Source organism: Elephantulus edwardii, unplaced genomic scaffold (genome assembly GCF_000299155.1).
Source record: "Elephantulus edwardii isolate Elephantulus edwardi_28Jun2011 unplaced genomic scaffold, EleEdw1.0 scaffold00026, whole genome shotgun sequence".
Taxonomy (NCBI): Eukaryota; Metazoa; Chordata; class Mammalia; order Macroscelidea; family Macroscelididae; genus Elephantulus; species Elephantulus edwardii.
In genome coordinates, this window is record NW_006399776.1 from 1,255,881 (window position 1) to 1,256,148 (window position 268).

Consider the following 268-nt stretch of genomic DNA (forward strand, 5'->3'; position numbering starts at 1 on the left):
CCACATGAAGACTGGTGGAGGATTCATTCACAAGGTGCAGGAGTCGCAGGCCAGGCCTCAAGGCTGCCCACTTTTCGCGCGTCCACGGGGGCTGGAAGCCAGCTTCCCCCCTTTTCCGCCCAGCGAAGGGCGGGCAGACCCGGTTGGGGCGCGAAGCCCCACCCCTCCCTTGTTATTGACAAGCCCCGCCCCTCCCGCCGCGGGCGGAGCCCCGCCCCCTCCCGCCGCGCGCCCCCGCCCCCAGCCCCGCCGCTGCTCTCCCCCGGCT